This window comes from Panthera pardus, unplaced genomic scaffold, assembly GCF_024362965.1.
Source record: "Panthera pardus isolate Hobbes unplaced genomic scaffold, ASM2436296v1 HiC_scaffold_17, whole genome shotgun sequence".
Classification (NCBI taxonomy): Eukaryota; Metazoa; Chordata; class Mammalia; order Carnivora; family Felidae; genus Panthera; species Panthera pardus.
Window position 1 is genome coordinate 11,652,129 of NW_026526732.1, and position 19,858 is coordinate 11,671,986.

At 41.7% G+C, this 19,858-nt stretch overlaps 1 long non-coding RNA gene across 1 annotated transcript; it reads right to left on the reverse strand.

Annotated features, from left to right (window-relative positions):
• Positions 1 to 451: 451 nt before the first annotated feature.
• LOC109245472 (uncharacterized) lies at positions 452 to 1,152 on the reverse strand. The gene is made up of 2 exons (XR_002070902.2): positions 853 to 1,152; positions 452 to 708 (listed from the first exon to the last, which is right to left on the reverse strand). It is a non-coding gene; the product is annotated as an uncharacterized LOC109245472 (long non-coding RNA).
• Between the last annotated feature and the right edge of the window lie 18,706 nt (positions 1,153 to 19,858).

The following is a 19,858-nucleotide window of genomic DNA, read 5'->3' on the forward strand; positions in this document are numbered from 1 at the left end:
CATGTCACAAATTCCTGAAATTTGGGGACTACTGGTTCAAATAAAGGCATTTATCCATCCAAGAGCAGAGGAGATTCAGGGACGCACTGCCCCATAGGAACCTAAAGAAAGAAAATAATTCAGGAGATGTTTTGCAGAAACCAAACATTTTGGTACGTATAGTTCCAGGTAAGAAATTGAGATTGGATTTGGACAGGTTTCCAAACGCCTTGCCAATCCTCATGGATCAGCATGACCTCCTTTACCACCACTGTCCCACAAAGAACTGTCAACATATGTCTTTTAAAAAAAAAAAAAATTGCTGTAATGTTATACACCCACGGAACAGAGAGTTCCAAATTGAATTGGAAGAGAGCTTTATATTTTATAACATCATATACATCATACCAATTTTATAATAAGATACATGGTAACTTTCGCAGTTATTGGAACAACAAAAAAATCATGCTAATTCTTGCAGGTAGATTTTTACTGGATTATTCTTGGAGCAGGCCAAGAAGGAGGTAGAGGGGTTAATAAATTATTCCCCCACCCAAAGATACATTCGTTCTCTCCCCAAACATCTGTGTGATATACCATGTGGTCACGTAGAGGGGAGCAAATCTGGTAAAATCGTCCTCAAATGCACTCTTCGGGTTTGGTAGACTTCATGACCATTCTTTTTTCAGACTGGGCCGTTACTTTGCCTCTAGGCGATGTCCCGCTAACCTTACAGGAACCAACAGAAGAGCTGGTTAGGAACAGGCCCCACTGTTTCTTTTCCTCGTCTCCCGAAAGGGACAACGTGTCTCCCCGGCACCTTCAAGGCAGAGGGAGAACACACGGCCCATATTACAGAAACCTCCTTTGTACCTATCATGAACCGCAATAGCAAGAAATCCACGAACCGCCTGAAAATTGCTCAGGACGCTGCGCGAGAAAGCTGTACCGTATGTATCAAAGGAAGCAGCCAAAGGACACCCTTTCGAAGGGGAAAATTGCCCGCCAAGAGCGCCGTGGACAATCAACATGAAAACAGGGGCTGATAGAATCCCAGCTAAAGGAACAAATGTTAAGCATTCTCCCTTCAGCTCAGCTGGCCTATTATACCTCTGAATACCCAGGCTCACAATGCCTCCCCTCCCTCCCTCCAATTTCAGAAGTGTCAGACGGGAGACACAGTGCCAGCAAAAAAAAAAAAAAAAAAAAAAAAACAACCTTCCACCGCTCTCTTGTTAGCTAACTGCGCTGTTTTGTTCCGTGGTTACATGTCTGCACAGGCCGTCATTGTGTCAGTCATAATTACCACCTGTTCGCCCGCTCCCTTCAGGTTCCATCACCTCCGCGGCATTAAGCAGCCAGCGGCAGGAAGCAGTGTCGATTGCCCGGGAGCAGCGACTGTCAGGCCCTGGGTTTCAGAGCATAATTGCCGCCCGCGCGCACGGGTAGCCCTGGCCTCTTCCCCTCCTTCCCCTCCCGGGATCGGGAAGGAAAAGACCCAGCCGTTTGCATTCTTTAGGCAGAGGAGATCAGAGGCACCTCAGATGTCATTTTCATGCCGTGAATCAGATCTGAACTCTCTCTCTCTCTCACGCACACGCGCGCGCACACACACACACACACACGCGCGCGCGCGCGCGCCATTCTGTTAAAAAAAAAAAAAAAAAAGTTCCAGTTTTGAAACCTGTACAGACCCCACCTCCTTGCCCCTGTTCGGTGCTGTTTACTGCTCGGGGCTGCGTGGGTTGCTTGCTTTTTAATGGTATCACCTTCGGACGTTTTTGGCTCCGGACTTGTTCGGATGACATACAGGCATCTCTCCCACTCTAACGTCACATGGGACAAATAACAGGTAGCGTTAGCTGCCATTAGTTGAGCACTTAGTGCAGCCTTTCACGCTAATTAATCTTCACGGGGCTCCCATTTGGTAGGTACCATTTTTATTGCCTTTCATGGATGAAAATAGCAAAGCATAGCGTGGTTAAGTTCTACCAGCTCCTTGAACTTTTCTTTCCTCCAAACCTCCGCACGCAGGGTACGCGTAATGGAGCCCTTTCCTTCTCAGCAAGCTAACTCCATCTCAAATATCAGTTGCTTGGGAAAGCCTTTCTTGACCTCATCCTCCAGCCTGAATTAAATATTCTTATGAACTTGACTGATATCATTTGCATAACTCTCATAGAGGCTACCATAATTGTCGGTGGTATGTCTATCACTTCCTTAATGGGGGAGGGGACTATAAATCTCCCCAATAAATCTGTTCCCTGAGTCAACTGTCTTCTGACCCAGCACTAGTTTAACATCTATATAATTATTAGCAGGAAAAGGATGATGGAAATTATGGCATTCTTTTTGGCCACTGTTTGTTTCCCTTAAATTTGCCAAAATGTGTCAAATAAGGGAGGGCTCTTCAATTTTATGTGGTTATCATGAAGCCCCAGTCATGAATGTTTACTACTGACACCATATTGCTTGGGAAGAGAATATTACTTGGAATTATTAAAATGTCATCTTTATGCAAATAGAGTCTGTAGGTTCAAACCGTAATGCTTTCACGTGGGGACTTGATGGGATTACAGTTATTTTGCCTTCTAGTGATCTCAGGGAGGGGAAGGGGGATGGAGTCATGTTGAAAAGGCCAATGGTTCCCAAAGTTGGCTGACCATGAGAATTATCTGAAGAACTTCGAGAAAACACAGATGTCCCGGTATCCCACCACCACTGAATCCGCATGTTTGGAGGCGAGGCCAAGGAAGGTGCATGTGTCAAACTCCCCTGAGTTAATTTTGATGACCAGCCAGTTTTGAATGCAGCTATCTTCTAGGCCTTGAGGTGGCTTTAAGTGGTTTGTTTTAAGCAATTACTGAACGCACAGAAGAGCGATCTTCTGACGTGTGGACGTGGGACCCCCGAGAGGATAAAATAAACAACTCACCAGTCATATCAGTAGCATGAAGAAAATGAAGAAGAAATGTACATTTCCTTTTGGTCGGGATTCTGCATGACAGCCTCAATTAGAATAACCTGGAGGAGCTTTTCTACGAGGCCTATGCCCTGGAGCCCACAGCTGCCAGTTAAATCAGACTCTCAAATCTGAGCAAGACTCAGACCTCAGGATTCTTTGAAAAGTAACCAGATGACGCAACCAGGTCGGTGGTGGAAGGAACGGCCCAATCAAGGAAGTTTGAACCCGGGGTCCTTCAGAAATCATCGTGCGCTGGGAAAACTGGACCTTCCCCAAGACTTATCAAGAGGCTGTGAAAACAGAATTCTGTGAATTGGTATATTTGAGAGATGTTCCCGACTGCCTACGCCCATCTGTGAGGTGTATGGGCGTAGTTCCTATCGATGTCTCCCAGAAGACCTGTGACCAAGAAAACTGTGAACTTGGTTTAATCCAGTACTTTTCCCCAGAAGCCACTTTTTATTTTCATGGCATTTACTAACAGCTGATGGAGCTCCAGGAACGATGACTCAAGGCAAGGAAGCCAGGTACTGGAGCCCTGTGCAGAGGCAGGGTATGGCTCAGTCTTCTCTATCACGTACCAGGGAGTGGAGGGACCCTTGCAATCCTGGTTTTGATACATTTTTTTTAGGGGGGAAGGGCAGAGGGAGATAAAGAATCTTAAGCAGGCTCACCGCCCAGCAGGGGGCCCAATGTGGTCCTCAATCTCACGACCCGGAGATCATGATGACCGGCACCGAAATCAAGTCAAATGCTTAACCGACTGAACCCCCAGGCACCCCGGATACTTCAGTTTTAAAATGATGGGGGTATAAGGAACCAGTGGAGAGGGGGGTTAACAGGGTGAATGAATCAGGATGCTTTGACTCTTTTTTTCTATGATGTCTTCATTTACTAGGTCACACATATAACCTTCACCAGGCCACAGAAACACTCTTCTAAATTTTTTTTTAAGTTTATTTATTTTGAGAGAGAGAGTGAATGAGAGAGAGAGAGAGGCAGAGGGAGAGGGAAAGAGAGAGAATCCCAAGCAGGCTCTGCACTGTCAGTGCTGATACCAACGCAGGGCTCAAACTCATGATCCATGAGACCATGACCTGAGCCGAAATCGAAAGCCAGATGTCTAACTGACTGAGCCACCCAGATGCCCCAATTCTTGATAGCAACCTCCTTTGCCCCACCTTCTGCAGACCAAAAAACTTTGGCATTGGCTTGGGGCCCAGAGAGAATTAGGACTTGGTCATTGCCTTTCTCTGGGTGCTGAAATGTGACATATACAGGTATATACAGGTAACATATACTCAGTCCGAGCAGAAGCCTTTGAAGCCCTTCTTGCAGGGTTTGGGTCTGTCTCCTCGACTTCCCTCTGCCCTGAGAACAGGGCCCAGATAGCAGCTGCTCCTGCAGCCAGGGTTCCAGGACTAGGAAGACATATGCTGTTGAGTCTAGCCAAGCCCAGTTTGACCCTCACGTAAGCTGACCAAGAAGCAAATACTCGTGCTTGTAACCAGGAAGACTTTAGTATCGCTTATTATAACTAAACGCAATAATCTAAATCTTATTGAGCTCCTGATTCAAGAAACAAACACACAAACAAAATGAGACCATCAGAAAACTTTCTATACTGACCTTACGGAATTTGGGTCGTTAAAAAAAAAATGTAATGGGACTGTTTTGCTTGTGTTTAAATAAAGAAACCTTACCTTTAGTGATCCATACTGAAATACTTCTATATGAAGTGAGATAATATGGGGACAGGAAAGTGGGTGGAGTTATAAATGAAGAATGTCCGGGGACACCTGGGTGGCTCAGTCCATTAAGTGTCTGGCTCTTGATTTGGCCTCAGGTCATGATCTCAGAGTCGTGAGATCGAGGCCCACATTGGGCTCCGTGCTGAGAATGGAGCCTCCTTAAAATTCTCTCTCTCCTTCTCTCTCTGCTCCTCTTCCCCACTCACACATGTGCTGTCTGTTCTCTTTCTCTCTCTGTCCCTCAAAAAAAAAAAAAAAAAAAAAAAAAAGAGAGAGAAAGAAAGAAAGAGAAAGAAAGAAAGAAAAATAAAGTCCAAGGGTTGATAATTGTTGAAGCTGGGTAATGGGTAATTAGGCCTTCACAGTATTATTCTACTTTTGTATATTTTGGAGATTTTCTACAATAAAGTTAGAAAATGAACATTCACAGAAAGTATTCTCTATAGGTTGAAAATTAATGGAGTTTCTTGTTAGAATTATAACAGTCTTCTAATTTTACAGCATTACCAATGAGCCATTCCCATCATAAAAGAGTCAGCCAGAGATATCTAATAATTTCCACCATGCAATTATTATTACTATTTATCTCAATGGAAATTGGTGCATGTTTGGAGTTGAAACGCTAAGAAAGAGAAGTAAAGATCTGGAGCATTCAAAGGGTAATTATCCTTCCTTGAATATTGACATACTTACATGTTTTTTCCAGACGTAGATTTTGTGTAGGCGAAAGCTATTTGATTATGAAAGATCCGGTTTCTCCAAATTTTTTAGAGGTAAAAAACCTCATTAATTAACATCAAGGAAAATGGAGCATCTGTTACTTTTTTGTCAACAGACTTTAATAATATTGAACGCTGCTAATTGGATAGAACTGAAATATAGCTCTTTGTGTGTTAAATTAAGATGGTTTCTTCTGCTATTTTTTTTTCCCAGCAAATTTCGTTTAAACCACGGCAGCTCTTCAGAGTTTTCCTCAACCACTTAAGCGAAAGTGATTTTCAATACTTAGGGATAAAAAGGATTCATGTCAGAAAATTCTGTCATAATTCTGTTGGGATAGTCACTGTGACCAAAAGGAAGGAGAAAAGCAGTCAAACTTGCTAACATTCCAGCTCAAGAGTTCTCTTGAATGTTTCTGAAGCCGAAGGATGAAACAGATCCATTTTACTAGGCTTGAGGAGAAACTCCAACTGGACCGCTGGTTAAAGACCAAATGAAAGTTCTTCCAACACAGGAGTGGTAGGAATTGTAGACAGTGCATACCTTTGTTTCTCTTTAAACACTGACTGCTATTACCAATGGATGGCGAATTGGCCATGAATCGCTGGAGACACACTTTGGGTCCAATTTAACCTGAGCTCTCATGAATAATAGAAATCAGAGCCACTGTTGAACGGATCAGAATCTCGTTTGGAAAGAAACGGAAAGAAAGGTGAAAATGGAACCAGGTTACTGGATTCAAAGCTGGAGTTCACTCTTTTTTTAGCTGTGTCATTTTGGTCAAATTACTCAACCTCTCTGAGCCTCTGCTTCTTTATTTGTGTAACGGTGAGAAAAAGACTTAGCCTCTAGGATGGCCGCTGCCAAGTTGTCTTCCTCCTCCGCTCTTTCCCCCGTAATGTCAGAGGCAGGCTTCCAGACTGTGTTGGTTTTTCGAACACTGGCATTCTCACTCAATCCTCTTAGGTGCACTGGGTGCCAGTCCTGGGTCATGACAAGAGTCCACATCACGTGTGAGGTTAGGCCAGGTTCTTGCGGGAAAGTTTCCTCTCAGTAGACGTGTCTTAGCTCCTTTCTGAGAAGTTAGAACTAAGAATGTTCCTCTGCCGAAGCGGGTTCTGAAAACCCTCACCCCGAACGACTTAATTTTCCATGTACGTGGACTAGACTGGAAGAGAGGCAACACAGCATGGCAGCTCTGACTGGGCCAGTTCTTCCAGGAAAACGTGGCTTCAAGATGTGACGTCCAGTTATGCACCTTGTTCACGGCACAGCTCAGAGGGCACTGTCAGTGTGAATGGTACCTCCAGGGATCAGCACTGCACAGTCCACTCAATTGGACGCCGTGGCCCCGAATTTATGGTCTGTCTGGTGGCTTGGGGCTCCCAGTGCCTTTTCTTTTCCTGTCTTTTTTCTTCCAGCTTTATTGAGGCGTAACTGACAAATAAAAAATGTCTATATTTAAGGCGCACAATGCGATGCTTTGATATACATATATATTGTGAAATGATTACCAGAATCAAGTCAATTAAGACATCCCTTAGGTCAAATCGCTACCATTTTGGAAGAAAGTGGTGGGCGCACTTAAGATCTTCTTTTTGAGCAAATTCTAAGTATACAACACAGTATTATTAACTATGGTCACCATGCTGGACATGCTATCCCCATTACTTAATTCATTTTACAGGTGGAAGTTTGAACCCTTTGACTAACCTCTCCCCATCCCCCTACCTCCGTCCTCCACCCCTAGTAATCACCATTCTTCTCTGGTTCTAAGGTTTCAAGTTTTTAAGGTTCTGATTATAAGTAAGGTCATACAGTATTTGTCTTTCTCTGTCTGGCCTATTTCACATAGCATAATGTCCTCCAGGACTACCCTTGTTGTCCCTAATGGCAAGATTTCCTTTCTTTTTATAACTGAATAATATTTCATTATGTAACTCATTATATATTTTATATATATACACATTATGTATTATATATATACACACACACACACACATATATACATATCATAGTTTCTTTACCCATTCACCTTCGATGGACACTTGTGTTGTTTCTGGCTCTTGGCGGTTGTGAATACAATGGGAAAAAGACAGTATCTTCAATAAATGGTGGTTGGGAAAACTGGATATCCCCATGGGAAAGAATAACATTGGACCCTATGTCACAAATAAAAATCAACTCAAAATGGATTAAAGACTTCAACATAACACCTAAAACCATAAAACTCTTAGAAGAAAACATAGAGAAAATCTCCTTGAAATGGGTCTTGGCAATGACTTTTAGACAGGACACCAGAAGCAAAAATAAACAAATGAGACTATATCAAACTAGGAATCTCTGTAGAGCAAAAGAAACAATCAACAACCTATGAAATGCAGCAAATATTTGCAAATCACATATCTGATAAGGGATCGATATTGGAAATATATAAGGAACTCCTACAAGTCAGCAAAAAACCAAACAACCTGATTAAAAAAATGGATGAAGAACCTATCTTCCAAAGAAGACGTACAAACAGCCAACAGGTACACGGAAAGCTGCTCAACATCACTCAGCACTAGGGAAATGCAAACCAAAGCCATGAGACATAGCCTCACACTTGTTAAAATGCTCTCATCAAAGAGATAAGATAGAAAGTGCTGGTGATGATGTGGAAAAAAGGGAAACCTTGGGCACCGTTGGTGGGAATGTAAATTGGCACAGCCACTGTGGAAAACAGTATGGAAGTTCTTCTGGAAATGAAAGGTAGAACTACCGTAATATCCAGCAATCTCACTGCAGGGTATATACCTGAAGGGAATGAAATGAATATACGGGAAAAAAACATCCGCACTCACAGTGCCTCTTCAAGAAGCCCAGGCTTTGCCTCTCTCAAGAGGCTCCCCTCTCTGTGTGCACACCTTGGGGGTGCCCCACTCCACCAGCTTTCACTTGGGCTCTTATAGCCACAGAAAGGCCACAGCAACTGAAATTGGAGCCTCCTTCATCCCATAGAAGCCAGTGCTGCCTTCCACCTGTGATTGCCGGGATCTTCTGGGGAGTCCCAGCAGAAAAGACCTGAAGAGCACAGGCTTGGCAGGGTGCCCTCTGCGCATCTTGCTTCATGAGTGGAGTCCTTGGCATTGCACTTGTGACTTTCCTTCACTTGAGTCTGCTGCTCAAGCCCCATGCATATCTCTAGTCTCCAAATGTCCCTTACTCAAAGCTAGTAGTACGGATCATTCTCTTGCCCATCTAGGTCATAAGATTTCACTATCTTAAGGGGTTTTCCCCAAATCTTCCAAAACGTTTAATCTCTCAAAGGGTACTCAAAGGTTGTCTTCAAAAAAATTTTCCCTTAGAGGTAAAAGCTTTTTGGGTAACATATTTGCCATCAAGTTTTGATATTCTCAATTCTTTCCTTAGAAGGCAGTCATGTTTACATACACACACTCACGCATGCACACACACTCACCCTCTCACATACTGTCACGTACACACACACCCTCTCACACATTCACGCGCACACACACTCACCCTCTCCCTCTATGCTCATAGCCTCTAAGATACACCATAATCAAAAGTCACACTGTTTTTGGTTGGGTTGTTTGCTTAGTTTTAGCTAGTCCTTAATTTTGCATCTTCATTTTGGGAGTTGTGGAAAATAGTGCAATATTAAGATTCTGGTATAAATTCTGTGCAACTTAACACAAGATTCTAAACTAGTTGTCAATACTTTGGGAACTCCTGTTGTGTATTAGGAGCTGTGGAGATGCAAAAATATCTAAGATATTGTCTCTGATCTTAAGGAACCTAACTTCTGCAATATTAAGTAGAATCGATGGAAATTTCCATACAGTGTGATAGGTTAGATGTTGGAGGTTAAAAAAAAATAGGTCTAGTAAAAGTTGATTGGGCCCAAGTAAGCCTCAGATTGCTTAATGAATAGAAATCAGAGGCACAGTTGAAATGGTCTGAATCGAGTACATAAGAAAAAGCAGAACAGCACCATGGAAAGAGCAATGAAAGAGAGCTTGAGGTTCAATTCTGAACTTGACCACTTATCAGCTGGATGCTCTGGGCAAATTACTTTGAGGGAGGAGTGGCCAGGGGTCAGCCTGGGACAAGCATCTGGAAATACATGCTGGAAGCTGAATCTTAAAGAGTGAGTGGCTGCTGGTCAGTAGAAGAAATGGGTGGGAAGGTATTCAGACCCTCACTAGTTCACTAGCCTGGAGGCAGGAGGGGGGTTGACCACTTGACTAGAGCAGAAGGCTACGGCTGGTGGTGCTGGGAAGATAGCAATGATAAAGGACCTGATGAGTCATGCTCAGTTCTGGATGAAGCCATTGCAGGATTACCAGCAGGCATGATACACCACCGGTACATTTGTACAATGAATTAGAATGAGTTAGGACTACAGTGGAGGCAAGACACCTGTTGGAAGGTTACAGAAATGGCTTTGGCAAGAAATGATGAGAAGCTGGACCACTCTGGGCACTGGCAGTGAGTATGGGAAAGGATGGGATCAGTCAAGAGGAATTTAGTATCGTAGTCAACAGCTAACATGGAGCACACTAACATTGGCAGGTACTTTACATATATAATTTAATTCTCAAAGTAGGGTAGGTACAAAAGGAGACAGGTACATGGCTACAGTCAGTCTACACGACGCATATGAATTAGTGCCTTCTAATAGTGGGCACAGGATGTGGGGAGGAGATCGCATCTTAGTGGGTAGAAAAGTATACTCCTTTCTATGGGCAGACAGCTGTGCCAGGGCACCTATTGCTCCTTTGACTGGGTGCTTTGTGTAGTCCCAGATTATAGAGTGTGCGTGACAGACTGTCAAATGAGGACCTTGAGGCTCAGAAATGTTCAGCTAGGGACGGGAAAGCCAGAGTTTACATCGTGGTAGTCTAACTCTATAGCATCTATGTTTATAAGTGTGTGTGGTTGACATCATTGCCTTGACTTTTACAGATAAGGAAACTGAAGTCCTGGGGGGTTAAAGCAATTTGCATACCACTGGAAATGGAAAGTGGTGGAAAGGGAAACGAAACGCAAAATGTCTGTCTCCAAACCTCACCTTCCTAAAATCAAATTAACCTTAATAATTTCATGTGGCAAAAATATGACAAAATCCAAGACATTGTGGGATAGTAATTCAGGGACTGAACATGGATGAATTGCTCTAAAATTCTGAACTGTATATCTAAGAATATGATTTTGGAGCAATTAAATTGTCATCAATTTCTTGGTTATATTTTGAATGCTGGAAAAAATGCCTAGCTTGCAAATCTGATCTTTCTATCCCCTTAGCATTACGGAGGAGCATTATCTATAAAACAGAGGGCAATTCTGCAATATTACAAGAGTTACACAAAAATACACTGGGGTACAATAAGTACTGTAATATTGGTGAAAATGACCCCTCTCTCACGGAGATTTCCAATTGCCTGTGTTCCATAATTGTGTATTCAGATGCTAATTGCATGAAGCTCTTGCCGCTGCTTTGAGGTGTGTTGACAACTACGGATCCTGAACTCATGTGTCTTTTCAGCCCCAGAACACACAAAGTCATAATAATAACGATTCTAAAATGTCTGTCATCTAACAAGCCTTACATTCTTTCCACATAATAACAGATAATTCCTTTTTTTCTACCACCCCTTTGAGATAAACAGTTCTTTTCTATTTATTTTACAATGACACTGGGGTTTAGAAGAATTGTGAGCCATATACTATTGTGATAATGGTGATGGGGATGATAAGGAAGAACACCTTTGGGGGTGGTCCTTTGTGGACAAAAGACACATATGTGTTCTTTTCAGTACTGACCAGGGCGTTGTGTGGAAGGAGTGTGGCTCTGTCTTCACAGATGAGGAAACAGAGGTTCAGGAAACTGGGGTTCATTCGCTCCTTCACCCATTCAGTAAATGCTTAGCGAGAGCCCACTATGTGTCAGGGACCATTCAAGGTGCTGAGAAGATAGCGACTGACAAAAGGGACAGCAATGTCTGCCCTATGGAGCTTATACGCCGGTTGCCTGATGTATTAGTCAGCTTGGGCGACCATAACAAAGTACAGACAGTGAGGTTTAAACAACAAGAATTCATTCCCTCACGGTTCTGGAGGCTGGAATCCTCACACTAAGATGGCGGCAGAGTTGGCTTCTCCGGAGGCCCCTCTTCTGGGCTTGTAGACGGCTGTCTTCTTGCTGTGTCTCCACATGGCCTTTCCTCTGACCCACTCATGACCCACGCTTAATTACCTCTTTAAACGCCTAGCTCCAGGGGCGCCTGGGTGGCTCGGTCGGTTAAGCATCCGACTTCGGCTCAGGTCATGATTTCGCGGTCCGTGAGTTCGAGCCCCGCGTCGGGCTCTGTGCTGACAGCTCGGAGCCTGGAGCCTGTTTCAGATTCTGTGTCTCCCTCTCTCTGACCCTCCCCCATTCATGCTCGCTCTCTCTCTGTCTCAAAAATAAATAAACGTTAAAAAAAATTTTTTTAAAGGCCTAGCTCCAAATATAGTCACATTTAGGGTACAGGAAGTAGGGCTTCTACATATAAATTTGGGGGGGGGGGTCACAATTCAGCCTAATGCATCCATCATTCAGATGGCAGGTAGGAGAGTCAAGGTTAATCTTTGCTTTTTTGACCTATTATCAGAACCTAGAAGATGCTGCCCGTTACCTACCAGATTAAGACCTGAAACGTTATTGCTGTCAGGATGCAACGGGAGTGCGTGTGTGTGTGTGTGTGTGTGTGTGTGCGCGCGCGCGTGTGTGTCTGCGTGTGTGTTTCTGACTGAACTACTTACACAGAAGAGAAACTTCAGTTTAGGGTAATTGCCCTCTCGAAGCTGTGCTCCCCAGAACTTTCTGATTCATGGCTTAGATCTCACCAATTATTCCTTCTCCTTCAGCTGTCAGCTCTTTAACATTTCGGTTTCTTCTAAATCTCTTTCCATGACTTCAAGATTCACACCATTTAAAAGCAGCAGCTTCAACTACTCTTTAGTGTTTCTTTCTCTTTGGCATCAAGACTTTTCCTTTGATAACTTCAAATGTTTCCCCTTCTACACCAACCACTTAATGCTCACCAGTGAGTGGGTTAGCTTTTCAAACACATTAATAATAATATATTTTGTGTATATCTTTTTTTTATCAGTTTTTAACTATGTATTTCTGCCTCCTATGCTAGTATAAACAAGGCTATTAACTGAATAATATTGTTTTTAAAAAATGTCTTAAGGAGTCCTATTGTTGTTGTTTTTTTTTAACACTGCTTCTAAGCACAGGCAGATCTGTACAATTGAAATTTCCATTCTGTGCTCTCAGTATACTGACTGTGAAATAAATAAAAGACGGCTTCTGCATTTGGTAACCTTGAAGTTCTCGGAGTACTTTTACCTCCAAGGCTGGGTAAGTGCATGTTTTCGAGTGACTTAAGGAGACGAGTGGGGGAGGGAGAAGTGGTGCACAGAGAGTGAGCTCAGCGTTTACATGAAACAAGAACAGGACTGGAGGTTTCAGAACTCAAATTGAAAGAAGGAAGCAGAAGTGAGAAAGGCAGAAAAAAAACCGAGTGGAATAATTTTAAATTTAAGATGCACATAATGTAGCATCTCAATATTGTCATAAGAACAGAACTTCTTATTTCTCTAATGCATTCAGAAGCTACATGGTGCTTTTCTTCTAGAAGGAGTGCGGATGACTTCACATATGTCCCTCCATTTCCCACACGTAGCACCCTGCACGCAGTGTAGCCATCTCTAGGGTACAACAGAACCGCTAGTTAATGAAAACTAATTGGATACCTTCTTCAACGATGAGCGGAAAGAAAGATACCTGGGACCCAACTGAAATAGTAAAAGCAGTCAATCATGCACCTGAATTCCGGCCTAGCCATTAACTATATTTGTTATAATAACAATAGTAAGAAAAAAAAAGTCTCTGGGCCTGTTTTTAATAACAACAAAAATAGTATCCAGACTACCAACGGCTGTATTTCTCCTATAAATACATACTTTCTTCATAGATCTAGCCAACTCGAGGCTTGAAGTTTTTCAGGGCAAATAATTCTGTGGTTCTCCTGTTTCTCATGGGATGAAAAAGTTCATATAAGATGCTCATAATGACCTTTCGTTGTCTAAATATATTTTTTTTTTGTTTTGTGTTTCTTTCTTTTAATGTTTTTTTTTTTTTTTAATTATTTTTTAGAGAGAGAGAGACAGAGACAGAGAAAGAGGGAGACACAGAATCCAAAGCAGGCTCTGGGCTCCCAGCTGTCAGCATAGAGCCCGCCTCGGGGCTGGAACTCACAAACCGTGAGATCATGACCGGAGCTGAAGTCTGACGCTTAGCTGACTGAGCCACCCGGGTGCCCCTTGTTTTCTAAATATTAGGCCGATATTAGTGTGACATCCTAAGTCAAATAAGACCGGAATGTTATGGGATAAGAAGGGGTTGACAAGCTTTTCCTATAGAAAGCCAGAGAGTAAATATTTTAGGCTTCATGGGTCACATCATCTCTGTAATACTTGGCGTTGCAGTTGAAGGGTGAAAGCCAGCGGAGACTACATGCGGGAGGGTGGGTGTGGCTATATTCCAGTACAGCTTTCATTTATGGACACTGAAATGTGAATTACACGGAATTTTCATGTATCACAAAATAGTCTTCTTCTGATCTTTTCAACCATTTGAAGGTGGGAAATGTGTTCTTTGCTCGTGGGCTGGTACGAAACGTGAGATATATAGCGTTATTGGCTGACCCCTGGGAAAAAGACCTGTGTGGCATTAACGCTTATGGCTATTTAGGGATACGTCACATTATTGACTGGAGTTGGAGAATGAAGGTATTAATATCAATATCACTGAAGTATCAGATCGGTGATTTGCTGTGTTTTCAGCACCTTGATTTTCTGCCACGTGTAGCCCAAATCTGCAAAAAACTGCCTGGTTCGCTTCGTTTCTAGCTCTATGTGCCAAGCATGAGATTGTTTGTCTATTTACTTGTTTTGGATGGCTAAGTCTCCTGTACCTTATTTCTCTCCCTACCCTTGTTCCCACTAGAAGAGAATCTTTGGGAGCTGTTCTCAGATCTTCTCTGAGAGTTAGGAGAAAGATAGGGCCATGGTGGCCCAGAGAGTGGAGGAAGGACAAAGTCAGTCAGAGAGGCTGGGTTGATTTGCTTATGCAAGATTGGAGGGTCAGAGAAAGTCGGGGATGTCATAAAGGCTGAGACGGTGGCGTCAGTTTAGGATTGGAGAAGCTGTGTAGAGGCAAATTGATGGAAGAAGGAAAGGGATTTGAGTAATGTTGTGTATTATTGACTGGTTCCCTTCTGACGTTTTCGAGAAACATAAGTAAATAGTAGAGTTCTCTTTGAAAGTTTACTTTTTGGCTTCTGGGCTATGTGTCTTCGTAAAGATTCCACACAGAGACTTGGCCACGTGAGGCCCCGGGATTTATTAGTTATATAGCTGTCTAAGATTTCATAAAACGAAATAACATCACATGCACAAAGCAACATATTTTATTTTTACTTACTCTTTCCTAGATATCTTGGAATTACTAAATATTTCATGGACTTTGACAAGAGTGCACAACACTCACAGGGGCTATAGTTGCCGAAAAATAGGTTAATTAGAATTTTAGCTTTGGGCTTTGATGGCAACGATTGTTCACTGCTTTTGCTTCTTCTCAGAAGGTTTGAGCCTTTGTTTTGGTTCACAGGTAGTGACCTGAGTTGGATTCCTCATCTGAGGACTGTGTTCTCTAATGGACTTAAGAACAGCATTAAGAAAATAATTAATTTTAAAAGGTAATTGCCACTTCTTTATAAATTAGGAAATACCTATGTGCAGAGACTCAGAAGAATTATGACATACGATTCCTATCCAGTGAAGGCTAACTGTCACTTAGTTCAGATAACATGAAAAGTCAGAAAATAGAGTTGTCGAGAATGAGGGAAAATAGCATCCTCGTCATAAATATAAATATCTGCAGAAATACAAGGTATCGTAAATTGTGCAGAGCAGCTGTCAAAACCTCCATTAGAAACTTTATTTGAAACACAGGAAAACAATAAAAAATCTGTGGAATTAATGAACGAACGCAATAGCCTCTCTTCATTCCGTCTTGGGCCTGAAGCCATGGTTTAGGATTCACCCAGAAAATACAGTGGCTTTTGCTAAGAGATGGGTTTATTCTCTATCATGTTCCTCACTGTGACTGACACCCTCCACATGCTCGGGAACTCTGATAGGATCGTAGCACAGAAATAACTCTTCAGAATGCAATTAAATTTTTAAAATAATTTAATAACTCAAGGACAACATCCAAGAGAATGAAGTTGATTTGCTCAGTTCTTTCAAATCTCGGGCAGCAATCAAATTATCACCCAGATCCTCACCAATACGAGCAAAGAATGGTTCTGAATAATCAGATACTTGCAAATACAGACCCCCTTCGCAACACCTCTCTGTTCATTGCTTGTATCTTGGATGTGAAATGATTTTGATCGAGGTGTTCTATAGTCACACTGCCATACCTGGTTTGCTCGCCTATATCCTGGCTGATGTCATTGTAGGTACGGTTGTCTGTAACAGTAGAACTAAGCTTATGTGTAGCTCAGATAAATAGCGCCAAGGAGTGCAGTATATTCTGTTATTTACTCTCTGAGTATGCTGAGATCTCAATTACAAATTTTGTGAGCCAAATTTATCTTCTTCAGTTCCTATAATGAAAGCTTCATGTATACCACTGAAGGGTAGAAATGCTCTCAATGAGTCTTTCATGTTCCATTTGCATTTAAATCACATCATGAGCAAAATTTTATTCTAGTCTGAGGGTGTCCCTTAAGTGCATTTCCTCTTGCTCCTCAGAGACCACTCATGGACCAATAATCTCCATGTATAGACCCAAGACTGAGTCACACAGGGCAGAGGTAGAGACCCCCATTCCCCTCATGTGACCGGATCTCTAATCATTCTTGGTACCAACAGACTTGGTGGCTCATGTGTGGGGGTTTCCCTGAATCGTCACCGTTTGTTAAGATGGACTTGTGTTTAGTTCCCTTGCATACCCATTGCGTTCTTTCCTGAGACTGAATTCAGACCCTGTTTGGTGAGGCCCTGAAGCCTTATGAGACGATGATAGAGCCCATGTTTCAATACTGAAAAGAATACATTGACCTCAAATCCGATACCCGTTGGAAATGTCTTTCAAAAGCAAAAGAAAGACATCTTCACACAGGCAAAAGCCGACAGAATCCATCACTAGCAGAACAATATAAAAAAATGTGAAATATAATTTTTTAGGAAGAAGAATAAATATGGAGATATGGGTCAATACAGAGAAATGACAAGCATCAGAAATAGTAAATACATGGGTAAATACATCAGATATTTTCTCATTATTTAAATCTCTTTAAAATATAATTGAATGTTTTAAAAAAATTTTTTAAACGTTTATTTATTGTTGAAGGTGAGAGAGAGACAGAATGTGAATGAGGGAGAGGCAGAGAGAGAGGGAGACACAGAATTTGAAGCAGGCTCTAGGCTCTGAGCTGTCAGCACAGCTGATGCGGGGCTCGAACCCAGGAGCCTTGAGATCATAACCTGAGCTGAAGTCGGACGCCCAACCGATTGATCCATCCAGGCACCCTGAAAATGTAATTGAATGTTTAAACAGAATAGTAACTATGTACATAACGGTAAAAAGTTTGACACCACTGGCATAAGGACCATAATGGAATAAAAGGGAGTCTATTATTGTAAAGTTTTATACCAAAATATGAATTAGTATAATATCCCTTTAAAATAAGCTGCGATAGGGGCGCCTGAGTGGCGCAGTCGGTTAAGCGTCCGACTTCAGCCAGGTCACGATCTCGCGGTCCGTGAGTTCGAGCCCCACGTCAGGCTCTGGGCTGATGGCTTGGAGCCTGGAGCCTGTTTCCGATTCTGTGTCTCCCTCTCTCTCTGCCCCTCCCCCGTTCATGCTCTGTCTCTCTCTGTCCCAAAAATAAATAAAAAACGTTGAAAAAATAAATAAATAAAATAAGCTGCGATAAGTTAAAAGTGTATTCTGTAAACTCTATTACCACCACTGTAATAACAATATATTTATGACCAGTAAGTCAATAAAGAATAAAATAAAATCATAAAACCAATCAGTTTTCAAAAGGGGAGAGCCAAGAACAATTGGAACAAATATAAAACCGAGAGCAAGATGACAGACTTAAACCCAAGGATACTGATACTCACGTTAAGTAACAGTGGTCTAAACACCACATAGAGGGCCAGGTTGAATACAAAAACAAGTCCCAGATATGCTGCCTGCAAGAAATATATTGTGATTATGAGGATGGAAATAGATTAAAAATAAAAGGATGCAAAACAATATATTATACTAATACCAGTCAAAGGAAACCTGGGATAACTATGTTATTACCAAAGTAGATTTCAGAACAGAGTATTACCAAGAACAAAGAAGATCATTTCATAATAAGAAAGGAGCCAATTTATCAAGAGGACATAATGTCCTAAATGTATATACTCATTGACAGAACTTCAGAATACATGAAGAAAAAATGATAGAACTACAAGGAAAAATGGACAGATCCATAATTACAGTCAGAAATTTCAATACGCCTTTCTCAATAATTGATAGAACAAATAGAAAATCAATAAGGACACAGGAGGCTTGAATAACACTATCATCAACCAACCCTGTCTAATTGATATTTGTAGAACTCCACCCAAGAATAACGCTATATTCATTATTTTTGAGTGCGCACAGAGCACTTGCCGAGAGAGACCCTATTCTGGGCCATAAAACGAGTCTCAATAAATTGAAAAGGATATACGTAATGTAAGTAATACAAAGTAGGTTCTCTGATCACAATGAAAGTAAATTAGAAACCAGTGGTCTCTGGAAAACTCTCAAATATTTGGAAACCAAATAATGTACTTCTAAATAACCCACAAGTCAAAGAAGAAATCAGAAGTGAAATCAGAAAGAATGTTGACCTGAAAACACAGCATGTCCATATTTGTGAAATACCAGGTAGTTCTTTGGCAAAACCCAAAGCACTGAACACGTATATGAGAAAAGATGAAACATCTCAAATCAATAACCTCAGCTTCCAATTTAAGAGAGGAAAGAAAGGAAACCACTACACATGTGTTAGGACGGTTGCATTGGGCACTTGGGCTGTCGGTTAAGCACCCTACTCTTGATCGTGGCTCAGGCCATGATCTCATAGATCATGAGTTCAAGCCTCGTATCAGAGTTCAAGCCCTGCATCAATGGCTCGGTGCTGATGCTGTGGAGCCTGCTTGGGATTCTGTCTCTCCTCCTCTCTGCCCTCTTCCACTTGTGTGAACATGCGCGCTCTCTCTCTCTCTCTCTCAAAAAAAAAAAAAAAAGAAAAAGAAAAAGAAAAAAGACTGACACCATCAAGCTTGTGAGGTTATGAAGAAACTGGAACAGTCATAAACCTCTGGTGAAAATATAAAATGGTACAATCACTTTGGTGATTTCTTAAAACTTTTAAACATAGGCTTAAAAGATGACCCAAGGATTCTACTCCAAGAAAGAAATAAGCGTATACTCATACAAATATTTATACAGGAATATTCACAGCAGCTTTATTTGTAAACGACCCCAAAGGTCATAAGCCAGGCAATGGATACATGAGTCGTGGTATATTCATATTATGGAGTATGACTCAGCAATAAGGAATGGTGAATTACTGATACACTCAACAACATAGATGAATGTCAAAATAAACAGGCTGAGTGGAAAACGCCAGGCAAGAGTCCATACTGTATCATTCATATAAAATTTATATTTATATAACACTTATATAAATCTTATATATACACATACATATGTACATGCATGCATACACATATATAAAATATATAAAATGTATACATTTATATAAAATTCTAGAAATAGCAAACTCACCTGTAGTGACAGCTGGGGAACAGTTCTGTGAGGACAGGAGGAAAGGGGCGAGAAGGAAGGGATTACCAAGGGGTACGAGAGGCTTTGGGGGTGATGGATGTATGTACTGTCTTGATTACAGTGCTGGCTTCGTGGTTGAACATGTACACTAAAACATATACAATTTCATTTCTCTGTTAACGGTTTATTGTTTGTCATTTGTACTTAAACTTTCAGGAAAAAAATTCTACCCCTTCAGCCTTCCTAATATATCTGTTGTGACCCCCCCCCCCCCCCCCACCATTTACGAAAAACTTAGAGAGTAGTAGGCTCAGTGTCGGTAGCAGGAAACTGAAATTTCCAAGCGGGTTTAGCTTTCAGTGAGCTCCAGTCTTGGAAAATCACAAAGAAGCAACTTTTACGTGGGGTTTAGTGATCTATACGATATTGATTTTCACAGCATCATCTCCTCTGAGAGTGATTATTTGTAATCTGAAGTAT